Source organism: Temnothorax longispinosus, unplaced genomic scaffold (assembly GCF_030848805.1).
Source record: "Temnothorax longispinosus isolate EJ_2023e unplaced genomic scaffold, Tlon_JGU_v1 HiC_scaffold_25, whole genome shotgun sequence".
In the NCBI taxonomy this organism is placed as follows: Eukaryota; Metazoa; Arthropoda; class Insecta; order Hymenoptera; family Formicidae; genus Temnothorax; species Temnothorax longispinosus.
Window position 1 is genome coordinate 69653 of NW_027270069.1, and position 17125 is coordinate 86777.

At 32.0% G+C, this 17125-nt stretch overlaps 2 long non-coding RNA genes across 2 annotated transcripts in view; one reads left to right on the top strand and one right to left on the bottom strand.

Moving 5' to 3' along the window:
- Positions 1-17125, bottom strand: part of LOC139824047 (uncharacterized) — a 55332-nt gene that overhangs the window by 14422 nt on the left and 23785 nt on the right. The gene's annotated exons all lie outside the window — the stretch shown is intronic.
- LOC139824048 (uncharacterized) lies at positions 4835-9508 on the top strand. The gene is made up of 2 exons (XR_011734981.1): positions 4835-4965; positions 9395-9508. It is a non-coding gene; the product is annotated as an uncharacterized lncRNA (long non-coding RNA).

Consider the following 17125-nt stretch of genomic DNA (forward strand, 5'->3'; position numbering starts at 1 on the left):
CCAAGTGCATATTCCAACTTCTCTATTTCCACTGTATAGAAAAAAAATGTATACAAAATTGTTTGAAACTTTATTTATTATTAAGCAACCTAACATAATGCAAAATATTACAAACATTATTTCAAAAATTGGAACTACCATAATTAAATAAAAAATGTTCATGTTTACCAATTATGTATGTATACCTATATGTCCGAGCTAAAGTCAGATTTGCTCGTAACTGTAAACTTGCAAGCCTGTCAGAAGATATTAAATAAACAATGTTTATTAAAATGACTATAAAATCATCAATTACAATGTAGACAAATGTTTTATAAATTTTTTTAGATTTTTTGAAATACTTTAAAATAGGGAAAAATAGTGTTAAACGTGACAGACTCACGTATGCACTTAAAAAATACCAAAAAAACGCATGCACTTTAAGAGTTAGCTATAAATATCCACGTAACTGGTACATTTTAACTGGTAGTAGGTAGTATAAAAAATCATATTTATTTTTAATCATTGTTTTTCTTTAACGAGTACAGCATCATCGAAATTAATATTACTACTCAATATTGTATTTGCATTTGTAAATGTAAATATATTACTTTATCGATGTGTAATTTATCGATTACATATCAATGTATTTTTATATTTTAAAATAAATAAAATTTGTATTTTTTTACTTATGTCCATATGTGTTGAATTGAATATTTTTTCTTTGAATATTTAATTAATATAATATTTCTTATGATTTATAATAATATTAACTTTAGAGAGCATATGTGGGGTAATACGTTACCCCACGCGAAATTAGGAAGGTTTTAGTTTTCATACCGAGACCCTAACCATAACTCAGTTTAGTCATCCGGCAGTCGACCTCCGTCTTTCAGCGAGTGCGTTAGATCCGTGCAGCAGCTGTGACCAAAAAAGAAAATTGTTTGGGGTAACGTATTACCCCATATGCCTCTAAAGAGCAGGGTAACGTATTACCCCACTCAGCCGTTTACGCTCGATATTTACCACAGTAAGTATATTTCAGATTTTTTGAGAAAATAACTCGTTTTGGCGTATTATACAAATTGTTACATTGTACAACTGGATGGATGGACTGTGCGTATGTACAGCAGTACATAAATTGAATTTTTTACAGAAAATGACCCTGTGCTGTTCTTGCACAGCAACTGATTAAAACTTTGTAAAGTTTTTGTGGCGTTAATTTTACTGTTTTCATATACTTTTATAACTTTTGACTACCTTTCAAATAAATAATAATTGACAGAATCTGTTTTACTTTCCATTTCTTGCGATTTTTCCCATAAGAGTTTTTCGTAATTTCCTCTACTTCAGACGTTCAAAGAAATGTGTTTTTTTTTTTAAGAAACGAAAAATCGCTTACATGCCCTTAAAGGTTGTCTATGTCTTTCAAAATCCATTAGAATTTTTAAAATCGGTGATTTATGAAATTTCATAAAAAACTACAGGGATAAAGTTCCGAAAACGGCCCCCCTCCGATTTCGATGAAACTTTGTGAAAAGCTTCGTCTTGGGTTAAAATGAAAGCCCTTAAAAGGTATTTTGGCGACTTCTATGATAAATCCATTTTTTAAGATAAAATGATAAAAAATATAGGGCTGTTCTTCCAAAAACATCCGTGCTCCGATTTAGGTAAAACTTTGTGAATAGGTTCCTTTTAGATAAAAAAGACATGGTAAATGTCTAGATTAAGGGCCCCCATTGTGTGAGTAAACTTACGAGTGTGGGCGGGGGGGCAGAGCCAACCCGTGCACCTGGCGGTGTGGGTTGGGCAAGGGGGGCTTTGCTCCTCCCCCCACACCCCCCATTGTGTGAGTAAACCTACGAGTGTGGGCGGGGGGAGCAAAGCCCCTCCCCCGCACCCTCCCCCATACTCCTTCGGCGTGTCCGGATCGGAAATGTATTTCGCTTTAAGCGTGAACTTAAGCCCCCCCCCCCACACTCGTAGGTTTACTCACACGATGGGGGCCCTTAATCTAGACATTTACCATGTCTTTTTTGTCTAAAAAAAACCTATTCACAAAGTTTCACCTAAATCGGAGCGCGGACATTTTCGGAAGAACAGCCCTATATTTTTTACCATTTTATCTTAAAAAATGGCTTTATTATAGGAGTCACCAAAATTCCTTTTAAGGGCTTTCATTTTAACCCAAGACGAAGCTTTTCACAAAGTTTCATCGAAATCGGAGGGGGGCCGTTTTCGGAATTCCACCCTCTTTTTTCGTGTATTATTAATGACAAAAAACATCTCTTACGAAATTTCGAAACTTCGTTGAAACTATAATATGTATAGTAGGCGTCATTAATGCCTTTCACCTGAAGCATAGTACATGTAACGTGCACTATAGAAATCCTAAGAACACAGCTAGAAAGGCATTAATGACGCTTTCTGTACACGCCACTTTTTATATCAACAGTTAACTGAAATAAAACAAAAAATCGTTCAAAGCAGCGTTGTTCAACAGCTTCCACTGCTCACTGACAGAATGTAACACGTAACAGCCAATATTGTAGGGCGCAGAATTAGGAACAAGGGCGATATTGTAGGTACAGTTTCCCTAACAATCAAGTAATCTGTAATAATTATTATATTACATATTTATTACATTATGTATTATATATATATTTTATTATAATTTATTACAAACTCTAATTTTTGTGCTTTTGAAAACAGTGTAATACAGATGTATGTAACATGTTCAAAACTTTTACTTATAATAATATACAGGGTGTTACTTGATTCGCGCTTACTACTTATACAGCGATATTCCTTATAAAAAATTGAGTCAAAAAGTCTTGATCTATTTTTTTCTATAATGTTTAATAAAGTAGTAACTATTGAGTAAAATCAATGCAAGTAGTTATCGTTAAGACGAAAACAAGGATGAAAAGTCTCGATTCTTTGTCGACTTCCGAAGGGTCAATAAAGTCACAGAAATAGACGCGTATCCCTCGTTACGGATCTTCGCAACACTCAATAAGTTGCGGGGAACTTGGTGTCTTTCAATGCTGGACCTGAAAACGGATATTGGCAAGTGCCTTTATCTCCGAAAAGCAGAAAGATTACCGCGTTTATCATGCAAGCAAAAGCCTGATGCAATTCACGGTCATGCCGTTTGGACTGCACTTCGCTCCCGCAATGTTCCAACGTCTATTGGACACCGTACTGTCCGTACTCGGATCAGAGCTGGAACTCAACGTGTTTGTCTGCCTAGATATCATCGTTAAACGAATCTTCAACGAATACCTCTGCGTATTACAAGAAATATTCCACTGTCTCCGAAAAGCGCGCTTCCAACTCAATCCCGACAAGTGCCGCTTCTGTGTCAATCGCATTAACTATCTCGGACACTTTATTTACTGCGAGGACATCCAGATCGACCTGAGAAGATCAGTGCCATCACAAATTGGTCCGTCCCACAGAACGTACGGCAAAACATACGACAGTTTTTGCGAGTGGCATCTTGGTATTGCCAATTTACCGAAAGATTCGCCATCATCTCCGTCTTGCTGATCGGACTTACACGTAAAAAGGCTAAATGAACCTAGGAAATCGCCGAACAACGTTCGATCAACTAAACCCTGTAACTACTGGTGCTAATATGTCTCGACTTCACGCGGCAGTTCATTCTTATACAGACAGATTTCCAACAGGATTGGTGGCCGTCTTGACACAATACATCCCGGAAAAAGAGCGGATGATCGCATACGCAAGTCGCACCCTCAATAAGGCCGAACGTAATTATCTGGACTGGAGTATCTGGCCGTCGTTTGGGGCATAAAGTAGATGCGTGGCTACCTAGAGAGATACCATTTCACTATTATCACCGATAATTAATTTTTACGGTGGCTCCAAATGCTAGAATTCCTGACCGGATGGTTGATCCTTCAAAATCCAGTAATACAATTTCGAATTGAAATGCCGGAAGGACACTAAACAAGATGGCCTGTCACGTCAACCTGTGATCCACGCCGTTACCAAACCATAAAGTGCCCATGATACTAATGCACGTAGCACTCCGCGAAGACTGCACCCCAGGACGTACCGGACTTCAAGATAAAGTGCGGCCGACTGTTCAAGCATGTGCTGTCACAACTTTAACTTAAAAAATACGCCGACGGAAGGACAGTAGAAGGAATGCATCCCCAAGGGACAACGGATTTCGAACCGCTATCATGCACCCACCGCCAGATATTTGGATATCTGGGGATAGCCGAAACGATTGCGTGAATTACTTACCCGAGATGTTTCGCGACATTGCACGGTATATGTGTGGCAATGCCAGAACTGTCTCGTGCACAGACCGTCCAGGAGAAGCCCCAGCAGAAATTAAGACTTTTTAGTTTATTTTGACGAGTAGGTACTACATGCTCCTAAAATTTGGACTTGTTTGAATACCCTGTATATTATTATAATTTTTATAGTATTTTTATTATTTCATAGTTTGTTGAATATTATAAGTTTGAATATTATTGATTTACTAAATAATATAATACATACAGAAACATCGGCAAATGCAAATGCAAATATTATGATTTCATTGGAAGACTAATTACTAGATAAAGAAATAATAATTCTTCAAGTATGTATATACACGTATAATATATATATATATATATATATATATATATATATATATATATATATATATATTACGTTTGATAGTTTGATAGTTCTTGTTGATTTAATATTTTACATGAAACTATAATAGGCTTAAGAAATATTGGTATAAAAGTTTATGTGTTACCTCAAATATAAATTCCAATTTTGTGTAAAACTGTTTGAATTATTACATATCAGTATTGGAAAGTAGTACCAGAGAGAAACCTGAGAGCGGCCATCCGGCTTCGGGGGACGTCTGTCCTAATCTGCCCTCTGAGAAAGTGGACGTCAACTACGGCGTTACGCTCGGTAACAATCAGAGAGGACTCGGGTAACGATACATGGGTTCGTATCCATGCTATGGTTCGTGTCCGAACTACTCAGATGGAGGGGATATGCTGGTCGCGCAAGCCTTTCCTCTGTCCGTGTACGCTAGGCCCTCGGCAAGCTTCGAGCGGGGAGAGAAGGGCAGACATACGATCTGCTGTTTCTCTTGAGCTGTGACGTTGCCGCTTTGCACGGGCCGGCTTGCCGGCTATACCACGATGCCACGCATTTCGGGTATCGCGTCTCGTGTCTCGCCAAGTGCCGAGTCCCGAGTTGACAAATCGACGATACGCTATACCCGCTATATACGTTACATTTGCTTGTATACAAATTTTAATTTTTATATTTATAATTAAATAAATAAATAAATAAATAAATATATATATATATATATATATATATATATATATATGTATGTATATATATTTGAAATTTATAAATATATAAAGATTGCAAATATAATTAATTAAATAAATATTTGTAAACATAAAAACTAAAATTCGTAAATGTAATGTATAGAAATCACCGTTCTATGCTTTTCTATCTAAAAAAGTCTTACATTAAAAACCTTTACTTTGCATAATAAATTTTAAATTTAATATTTAAATGCATACCAATAATTATATTATTAACTATATTGAGAAAAAAATGGTAGTTTATAATGTTTCTTGCACTCTTATTAAATTTATTTTACCTATGCATGTTCAAGCGGCCAAATTACGAGCAACAACAGAAGGATAATTGGATAAAAATAAAAACACTTTCTTAAATAAACAATACACATGGGTAACAGTGAGTTCTATTATAATTCTCGTATAGTTCTGAACGTGTTCTAACGTTTATTTCTAAAGAGTTCTGACGATAAGCATTATTTATTCATATTTTAAATAATTTTTATCGACCAAGAAAGACGCATTTACGGGTATGTGGGTGAGACGCTGTAGAAAATCTCGGAGTTCTGGCTTATATAAAATATTTTTCGTACAGTTCTAAGCATACTAAGACAATTTCTAAAGAGTTCCGGGCATTAGCAATGTTGTATAATTTTTAAATAAATTAATAACGCACGAAAATCAGGAATTTATCGAGAATAGGGTCTTTCTCGAGCAATAAGAATTATTTAAAAAATGAATAAATAATGCTTATTGCCAGAATAAAATGGGACAACGTTAGAACACGTTCAGAACTACACGAGAATTATAGCAGAACTCACAGAACTGCCGAAATACGGCCAGCTTCTCACCTTATTTTCGATAAATTTCTGATTTTCGAGCGGTATTAATTTATTTAAAAATTATACAACGTAGCTAGTGTTTGCTAAAGTTAATAAACATATATATGCAACGTAGCTAGTGGCGGGAACTCTTTAGAAAATGCTTTAGTATGCTCAGAACTATACGAAAAATATTTTATATAAGCCAAAACTCCGAGATTTCGCACAGCGTCTCATCTTCTTCTGTCATGATTACTTTTCGGTTAATATTAATTTTTTTAAATATAACACAAAGATTCTAACGCTCGGAACTCTTTAGAAAATGTTTCAATATGCTCAAAACTACTCAAAAAATATTTTACATAAACCGGAACTCCGAGATTTCAACTGGCGTCTCAACCAGTATACTCGTTGCATTGTAATTTTTTTTTAGTACCTTATAATTAATTTTTTTGCTTTTATATGGCAAAACTCTTTATAGAACTGTTATAAAACTATAGATCTTGCAAAATCTGATGAGATACAGTGGTGAAACTTGTGTAGGACAAAATGAGACGCTGCGTGAACATAGCGTCTCAGTTTGTACTGACGCGTTTTTTGAAAGAAGCCAGAACTCTCAATAATTTGTGAGTTTCTGCAAAATGAGACGATAGCTTCACACACACGTTAGGAAGAGAATGTATAAAGAATTATTAACGGAAATATTTTAATTTAAAAGATAATTAAAATATATATTTTTCAGGAATGTTTTATAGAGAAACGAAGAAAGTGAATAACGTTAAACTTTGCATGTTTTCTTCACTTTATTTTAAAAATTTATTTTTATTTTTTGAGTAACAAAAATGCTCTTTTTTCTGTTATATCCTGGTCACTATAAATGACAGACGATGTAAATAATTCTAGCTGTTTTAGGTATCTGAAACGCAAAAAGCTAAAATTTTCTTATTCTGCAGAAGAAGTGTGGCTATCGTCTGAACTAGAACTAAATCAATATTTCCATTCTGAGCGGCTTTTTTATTTAAAATATTATAACTTTTTTCAAAATTTTATTAGTGTTTTATTAAAAGAAAATGTTTATTCTAGTTCAGACGATAGCCCATATCACTTATTCTGAATAAGAAAATTTTTGGTTTTTACGTTTCTGATACCTAGAACAGCTAGAATCATTTACTTCGTCTCTCATACTTTACGTCTTTTAGTGATCAAGATATAATATAAAAGTAACAAAAAAGAATATTTTTCTTACTTAAAAAATAAAAATAGATTTTTAAAATAAGATTAAAAGAACATGCAAAGTTTAACGTTATACGCTTTCTTCGTTCCCCTATAAAAAATTCCTGAAAAATACCTATTTTTAAAGACCTTCTCCGGCTCCAGTCATACTCAACTTGTATTCATGCTTAAAAAGAAAAATTTATTTTACTAAAGTTAATTTACTAAATATTACATATAACAACTAAAAAATAAGAAGTTAACTTCAAATCGCGTACTTTACACAAGTATTTCTCGAAAACGAGTACCGCAAGGGTATTGAAACTTATCGCATATTATTAATTTCTATTTTTATATATAAAGCATCATATACTAGTCTTTCAAAAAGATTTAGAAAAAACTTTTTTCACAATTTATTAAAATGTCTGTTTCACAATACCTCGGAATAGGAATTCCGTGTTAAAAGTTAAAACTTTGAAGCTCAATATCTCGATTTTTAATACCGCAAAAGGTACTAAAATTTATACTACACATAAAGCACACCTGTAAATTAATGTATATTCACAGTTTCAAGAAAATTTAGAGAAAATCGATTTTCCGGAGAACGTCCTTAAGATCTTTCAAACCAGAATACGCTTTTGTAATTTATTATTTGTCATTAACATATTTTATTATTAATCACATACATATAAGTGTGAGAAAGCATATGGTACAAAATAATTTCAATATTTAAATTATTGTAATAATAAAGAAATCAATTATTTACATTTTCTTCTGTGTGTGTATGTGTGATGTTATTGACAATAGTTTCTTTGCACGTTTACATTTCTTTTGCAGATTTTTTACACGCTTAATTTTTACAAGTGTGATGTCAAATACAGACAAGATTTTTGTTTATCTGCTATAAGCGTTATTTTGAATGTAAGATTTTAATAATCAAATGTTTTTAATAATCAAACATTTTCAAACTGCAAGCGAGGGACAAGCAATATCATCTACAGCATGTATCCTTAAAATACTACGATCTTTTCTAGCAGCACTAGCCACTAGCGTATAATTTGTCCGCCGACATTACTAATTTCTTCTGCAGCAACACATAAAATGTTGAACAGTTTTCTCGAATGGTTGTAATAACGTCTGTATGTCCTTGCATTATTAATTCGTTAAGGTATTGCTCACATTCTCATTCTATTAACAAAATTTTGAAAAAAGTTATAATATTTTTAATAATATTTTAAATAAAATTTAAAACTATTAATTTAGAAATTACATCTTCTGACCAAAAGCGTTGGTCGAAATTAATAATGTCTCGATGATTGATCCGAAAAAGTGTGCTGTGTGAATCCGACAAAGCGAGTTGGCTCACGGTTTTTTCAATGTTTATATCGGTAAAGACGTTATATATTGCCAGTTACTGTCGATTTAAGCTGCTTTAACTGTTATTCTATTCACTGGCAAAATAAATTTATTATTCTGATTTTTAATAATATAAGAGAAATAAGACCGTTTTATGTGACCGTTATACAATCAATCAATATTAAATAAGCCGTGTACGATCCGAGCTTGGATCTTAATAGCCTAAATAATATTTTTTATGTATAATTACACGTATATTTTTTCCAATCTTAATAAATTGCGCGCTGACTAACTTGTCAGACTTACAACACAGCTCCTGTTAGAGTAGTAAATTCTTTACTATTATTTAAATCGATTTAATTAGAGGGGTGTGAGGGGATTTTATTAATCCAATAGGAGCTGTGTTGTAAGTCTGACAAGTTAATTGGCGCGTATTATAGTTGATTAAAGTTGGAAAAATATGTAAATATAGTATATAAAAAATATTATTAGGCTACTATAAAATCTAAGCTCAGATCGTAAATGGTTTATTTAATATTAATTAATAATATTTTTGATAAAAAAGCCGCCTAGAACCTAGAATGGAAATATTGGTTTAATTTTAGTTCAGACTATAGCCACATATACTTCTTCTGAATAAGAAAATTTTAGCTTTTTGCGTTTCAGATACCTAGAACAGCTAGAATTATTTACACCGTCTGTCATTTATGGTGACCAGGATATAACAGAAAAGAAGAGCATTTTTGTTACTTAAAAAATAAAAATAAATTTTTAAAATAAGGTGAAGAGAACATGCAAAGTTTAACGTTATTCACTTTCTTCGTTTCCCTATAAAAAGTTCCTGAAAAATATATATTTTAAAGATCTTTTAAATCAGAATACCTCCGTTAATAATTCTTTACATTCTCTTCCTGACAGAAGAGATTTTACCACTTCTCAATATAAATATAAATTTATCTTGTTATGGTTTTATTCGATTATTCCGGCGTTTTTATATTTGTGATTTAATTAGATTATTGTTTACTTTGTTTATATTATTAGATAATTGTTTAATGTTTTCGTCTAGACTAATGTTTAATGTTTTAGTATGTAAACTTGAACATTAATTATCATGTTTTTTTATATTTATCTTCTTCTATCGTAGTAATCCGTTCCGAAGAAGACTAAGTACAGTCGAAACGTTAAGCATGTGTATTGTTTATTTAAGAAATTGTTTTTATTGTAATTCAATATCTCTCTGTTGTTGCTCGAGGCCGCTTATAAACATTAATAGCTAATATAAATTTAATAAGAGTAAAAAGAACATTATGAACTACTTTTTTCATATAGTTAATATGTAATTATTGTTATGCATTTCAATATTAAATTTAAATACTATTATGCTAAAGTAAAGGTTTTTAATGTAAGACTTTTTTTTTATATAAGAGCAAATTTGCCAGAACGGGGATTTCTATACATTACATTTACGAATTTTTATGTTTATAAATATTTTTTTAATTAATTATAATTGCAATCTTTATATTTATAAATTTCAAATATATACAAGCAAATGTAACGTATATAGCGGGTATAGCGCATCGTCGATTTGCCAACGCGAGACTCGGCATTCGGCGAGACGCGAGGAGCGATACCCGAAATGCATGGCATCGTGGCATAGCCGGCGCGTGCTAAGCAGCTACGTCACAGCTCAAGCGAGAAGGAGACAGCAGATCGTATGTCTGCCCTTCTCTCCCCGCTCGAAGCTTGCCGAGTATCGAGTCAGCCGACTGGCATATCCCTTCCATCTGAGTAGTTCGGACACGAACCATAGCACGGACACGAACCATGCGTGTACCGTTACCGAGCGTAACGACGTAGTTGACGTCCACTTTCTCAGGCGGCGCGTCAGTATACGTCCGCTGGAACGGAATGATCCCGGTGGCCGCTCTCAGGTTTCTCTCTGGTAGTACTTTGAAAATAATAATAAAAAATATTTTATATAAAAAAATGAATCCGCTTGTATGTATAAAAAATTGAAATAAAAAGGGCCAATAACCGAGCAACAAAAGGTGTTAAATAATTACTTATTAAAGATGTTAAGTAAGTAATTATTTAACATCTTTCGTTGCTCAGTTATTGGCTCTTTTTATTTCAATTTTTTATATATTTATTAATGCATCATTACACTCTTAAGCATGTACCGCGTAGTATCTCCAAATTCGAGGTACTAATTTCTAAATGGAAATGACATTTGGAGTTACATGCTGCTAGGAGATACTTTTCCCGGTACAGTAGCACGAGGTACGGAATACACGAGGTACTGATAAAGAAGGAGGTACCGATTGGAGGTACCGCACTTATAAATTCACGGTACAATTTTTTAGGAGATACAGTTTTAGGAGGTACAGTTTTTTAGGGGGCTTCCCGTATGTACCCCGTACCTCGTACGTACAGGGTGTATCAAGACGATACAGAGCGGTACGGCAGGTTGCCCATTCGAGCAGGCGCGCATGGTCGTTCACAATTGCGTTGACTTCGGTGCATCACCTATAATCACTCGCATATCTTTTTTACAATAAAATGGACTTTGTAGCGCCCGAAGTTGCAATACAATTGTGACGGATTTCCGTAGCAGTAACGTTAAAACAGAAGTCGAGATGACAATATAGGTTATGAAATAAATTTTATTAAGAAAACGAAAGACATTTTCTCTCTTACGAAAAAAGCTCGTACCATAGTCCATCATAATCATTATATATTATAATTTTATTACTTAAATTATTTTTTGCACACAATGTTTATGCACAGGACAAAAGTCAGCAATTAGTATATGTGTGCAAATTTAAATTATAAGTCGGCGAATAAATTTCATTCAATGTAAAAGTTTAAATAATGGCAGAAATCACCATTAACAAATCTTACAATATTTATTTTGTTTAATTAATAAATAATTTATCATTAAATTGATAATCAATTTAATATATCAATAATAATGAGCATTATATAATTTTTTATATAAATGATGCTGCTGCATCTTAAAAATCTTAATCTTAATCTCATAAACAAGAGGTTTATTAGTATAAAATATGATACATTTTAAATATGATGCTAATAAATAGTTTATATAAGCAAATTATCATAATATTTAATGAATACTTTTTAGTAATAAATTCCTTGTAGATTTAAATGAGATTCAGTAGCATTATTTACATAAAGATGCTTATTAGCATCAGTATATTAAATTAATTATTAATGTTAATGATGAAATATTAATAATCTGAAATAAATGTTGTTAGACATAAGATCCGCTGATAATCGTTTTTATCGTTATAAATAACGATGGAAACGGTTATCAACGGATCTCGTGCCTAATAACACTTATTTCAGATTATTAATATATAGATATAATATATATATATATATTGTCACGTCTTTTTCACTCCCGGAGCGGTCCGGGCCGTGTGACGGATCAAAAGGAGAAGGAGAGAAGGATGATAGGCCTCTCCGGCAGTTCTCTCGCACCCCCGACACTCCACTAACCGAATTTTATTGTTGGGCGCCTGACGCGTGAATTCGCGTCCGCGAAATCGCGAGAAACTAAAGAGAGAGACGCAAGGCGAAATAAGTCGGTGTGCGAGGAATCGGCTAGCTCGACCTAATAGCAGAACGCGCTCTCAGAAAAGATTTTTAATAACGAGACAAAAAATATTCTTGACATGTTTAATCTTATCACAACCTGAAGTAGTATAAAAATAAAATAATATTGAGATTAAATCAATAATTCCTATTCTCTTCTCTCAAATAAAATAAGATTGACTTAATATCTTGAGACAAGAATATATAAATTTAAGCTTATACATTCTTGCGTTTAGACTAATCTTCACGCGACGTTATAAGTTATAATGTCGCGGAATAAAACGGCTTCCTATCAAATACGTTTTGTATGATCATAAGTCTAAAATCATAAATCATAAAAATAATCGAAAATCATACGTTTTGTATAAAAACGTAATAATAAAATGTTACAAAATAATAGCTGTTTTTGTTCATAAATACCTTTATTTTGTTCTATCACAAAAAGGATTTTGAAAAAATAATATAATAGATTCCTAACAATCTACAAATTCTCTTTTTGCAAGAATAGAATAAGATTTTTTTTTCAGATTCGTCTATTATTGAATCAAGAATATTATAGGATTGTCACAAAGTTCTATCTGCATCTTTCTGAGAAAGTTAGAGAGATAGTATCACGAATATTTTATTCTAAACTTAAGAAATTTTCTATTTAAGATTAAAATATTGTTGTTTCAATACTAAATATTTATTACTAACTAATTAATATAATATATATTAATATATATTATATCTAACTTTCTCAGAAAGATGCAGATAGAACTGTGTGACAATCCTATAATATTCTTGATTCAATAATAGACGAATCTGAAAAAAAAATCTTATTCTATTCTTGCAAAAAGAGAATTTGTAGATTGTTAGGAATCTATTATATTATTTTTTCAAGATCCTTTTTGTGATAGAACAAAATAAAGGTATTTATGAACAAAAACAGCTATTATTTTGTAACATTTTATTATTACGTTTTTATACAAAACGTATGATTTTCGATTATTTTTATGATTTATGATTTTAGACTTATGATCATACAAAACGTATTTGATAGGAAGCCGTTTTATTCCGCGACATTATAACTTATAACGTCGCGTGAAGATTAGTCTAAACGCAAGAATGTATAAGCTTAAATTTATATATTCTTGTCTCAAGATATTAAGTCAATCTTATTTTATTTGAGAGAAGAGAATAGGAATTATTGATTTAATCTCAATATTATTTTATTTTTATACTACTTCAGGTTGTGATAAGATTAAACATGTCAAGAATATTTTTTGTCTCGTTATTAAAAATCTTTTCTGAGAGCGCGTTCTGCTATTAGGTCGAGCTAGCCGATTCCTCGCACACCGACTTATTTCGCCTTGCGTCTCTCTCTTTAGTTTCTCGCGATTTCGCGGACGCGAATTCACGCGTCAGGCGCCCAACAATAAAATTCGGTTAGTGGAGTGTCGGGGGTGCGAGAGAACTGCCGGAGAGGCCTATCATCCTTCTCTCCTTCTCCTTTTGATCCGTCACACGGCCCGGACCGCTCCGGGAGTGAAAAAGACGTGACAATATATATATATATTATATCTATATATTAATAATCTGAAATAAGTGTTATTAGGCACGAGATCCGTTGATAACCGTTTCCATCGTTATTTATAACGATAAAAACGATTATCAGCGGATCTTATGTCTAACAACATTTATTTCAGATTATTAATATTTCATCATTAACATTAATAATTAATTTAATATACTGATGCTAATAAGCATCTTTATGTAAATAATGCTACTGAATCTCATTTAAATCTACAAGGAATTTATTACTAAAAAGTATTCATTAAATATTATGATAATTTGCTTATATAAACTATTTATTAGCATCATATTTAAAATGTATCATATTTTATACTAATAACCTCTTGTTTATGAGATTAAGATTAAGATTTTTAAGATGCAGCAGCATCATTTATATAAAAAATTATATAATGCTCATTATTATTGATATATTAAATTGATTATCAATTTAATGATAAATTATTTATTAATTAAACAAAATGAATATTGTAAGATTTGTTAATGGTGATTTCTGCCATTATTTAAACTTACATTGAATGAAATTTATTCGCCGACTTATAATTTAAATTTGCACACATATACTAATTGCTGACTTTTGTCCTGTGCATAAACATTGTGTGCAAAAAATAATTTAAGTAATAAAATTATAATATATAATGATTATGATGGACTATGGTACGAGCTTTTTTCGTAAGACAGAAAATGTCTTTCGTTTTCTTAACAAAATTTATTTCATAACCTATATTGTCATCTCGACTTCTGTTTTAACGTTACTGCTACGGAAATCCGTCACAATTGTATTGCAACTTCGGGCGCTACAAAGTCCATTTTATTGTAAAAAGATATGCGAGTGATTATAGGTGATGCACCGAAGTCAACGCAATTGTGAACGACCATGCGCGCCTGCTCGAATGGGCAACCTGCCGTACCGCTCTGTATCGTCTTGATACACCCTGTACATATGTACCTCGTATAAATGTGTACCTCCTACATATGTACCTCGTACAAAAGACATTCGCGAAGCACTCGACGCGGACGCGTGCACGGACGTGTCATAGAAGGTACAGTTTTTTAGGGGGCTTTCCGTATATACCTCCTACATACGTACCTCGTATACGTAGCCAACCATGGCATGATCGCGACATTTGTTGAACGAAAGACATTCGCGAATAGCAGCGGGCAATATTATATCATATATCCAATTCGAAACTTTATTACTCTTTTTAAACTGAATTTGTTTCTTAAGATAATTTTTGAAAAATTATATATTTGCGCTGGTATGACATATGTAGACTATATATAACGTTTACTTTAAATTAAGAAGTAGTCGACCACGTAAGGCAGTTGGCTCACGATGCAGAGGTCCCGAGTTCAAATCCCACCAAGGTAAGTGTGTTTTTCAAATACAAAAAAATATTTATAATCATAGACTGCATCTTAAGAAACAAATTTAGTTAAAAAATAATAATAAAATTTCGAAATAAATAATTTTTTTTGTCGGGTGAATATTCGTTGCCCATAACGTACTTCCTAACTTCGAGGTACCATGTACCTCCAATTTTTGGCGACACATGCTTAAGAGTGACTTATGTCCCTCGTAATTACGTAGGGACAAAATTTTAACATGTACCTCCAATTTTTGGCGACACATGCTTAAGAGTGTACATATTTGAAACACGAAACGGATATGCTTGAAATTCAGACATCTATTGATAACAAATATTTCCGTTAACATGGAAATAGATATTTACGAATATTGTAATGTGTCAATATAACTGAAGAAAATGCATTTACGTATATTTGTAGATATTTATTAAAACACTGTCTTGTAAAGCATATATATGTGAAATGTGTAAATTATTGTACTTTTAGAGAAAGTATAGTGATTTAAACACTTTAAATAATATGGTAATTTCTGTATTAACAGAAAATGCATTTGGCCAAGTTCTCTATTTCTACTGTATAGAAAGAAATGTATACAAAATTATTTGAAACTTTATTTATTAATTATTATTAAGCAACCTAACATGGTGCAAAATATTACAAACATTTTTTCAACAATTAAAACTACATAATTAAATAAAAAATGTTCATGTTTACCAACTATGTATGTACCTATATAGTTAACCCTTAAGGTGCATACGTGGATCTACGGCGTCCGAGCCAAAGTGATATTTGCTCGTAACTTTAAAACTTGCAAGCCTGTCAGAAAATATTAAATAAACAATGTTTATTAAAATGACTATAAAATCATCAATTACAATGTAGACAAATGTTTTATAAATTTTTTTAGATTTTTTGAAATACTTTAAAATAGGGAAAAATAGTGTTGAACGTGACAGACTCACGTATGCACTTAGAAGGTACCGAAAAAACGTATGTACTTTAAGTATTAACTATAAAAATCCACGTAATTAGTACATTTTAACTGGTAGTAGGTAGTATAAAAAATCATATTTATTTTTAATCATTGTTTTTCTTTAACGAGTACAGCATCATCGAAATTAATATTACTACTCAATATTGTATTTGCATTTGTAAATGTAAATATATTACTTTATCGATGTGTAATTTATCGATTATATATTAATGTATTTTTATATTTTAAAATAAATAAAATTTGTGTTTTCTTTTCTTATGTACATATGTGTTGAATTGAATATTTTTGCTTCAAATATTTAATTAATATAATATTTCTTATAATTTTATTTATAATAATATTAATACCAAAGCTTAAATAAACGTACCATTTATAGTTCTATTATATACCTACACTTTATTTCATATTGAATATTATGATATCATAATATTCGATATGAAATAAAGTATATATAATAGAACTATAAATGGCAAGTCTATTTAGCATTGGCAAGGCCTTTGGCACACGTATTTAAACAATAATAATTATACAATAATAATTATCAAGCAGTTTTTATTATTCAAATAAAGCGCGCTCGTACAATTAAAAATTTGCGAATGATGGTTATTCCAAAGATCCAAGACACTGCTAAACTGCTACCTTCGGCCGGTCGGCCTACTGAAAAATGTATCAATATCAAATAAAGATTCTCTCTTCACAGTTTTTACATCTGAAGTCAAATATCAGACGATATGTCGCGGCGGGGAATACATAGCGATTGGAGCGTGTTATCGGTATCGACCATCACTTTTCTACAATTCTGTTGAGCAACGATACATGTAAGTTATACTATAATACATAAATATAAA